General features: G+C 34.1%; 1 protein-coding gene across 1 annotated transcript in view; it reads left to right on the plus strand.

Annotated features, from left to right (window-relative positions):
* LOC119586052 overlaps positions 1–495 on the plus strand; it is a 3,345-nt gene that overhangs the window by 737 nt on the left and 2,113 nt on the right. The window lies entirely within an intron of this gene.

Below are 495 nucleotides of genomic sequence, written 5' to 3' on the forward strand. Positions count from 1 at the left end.
AGACTAAGGACTTTTATAAGATATTTGACAATCATGAAAGTTGTTTTATTATTCAAGAAAAATCAACAGTGTGCAGTGTGCCTGTGGGGGGGGGAGGCACCAGGAAGTAGAATGGCAGGTGGACCCATCCATTCAAGTCGGTGCTCCTCCCTTAGAATAACCTGATAAATTGTTAATAGTAAAATGCTAAGAAAAAATAGTAAACAGTGTTAATCTAAAAGATATAATCATAAATGGATCTACAATACCACGATTATGCAAAAATGTAGGTAAGGTAACACCTAGGTAATTATTGTAATATAAGATTAACACATCACTATGGTCTCTATTACAAACTGAAAATTATAGTTAAAATCATTTTTACAATCAATTACTAAAGAAATAAAGCCAGTTTTCATCGGCCTCTGGCGTTTTTTTATTTTCGAAGAAATGCAGTTCATTATTTATTCTCTCTCGCTCTCTCTATTAATCTTCATTCCTCCCTCCTTCCCCCCT

Source organism: Penaeus monodon, chromosome 20 (assembly GCF_015228065.2).
Source record: "Penaeus monodon isolate SGIC_2016 chromosome 20, NSTDA_Pmon_1, whole genome shotgun sequence".
NCBI lineage: Eukaryota > Metazoa > Arthropoda > Malacostraca > Decapoda > Penaeidae > Penaeus > Penaeus monodon.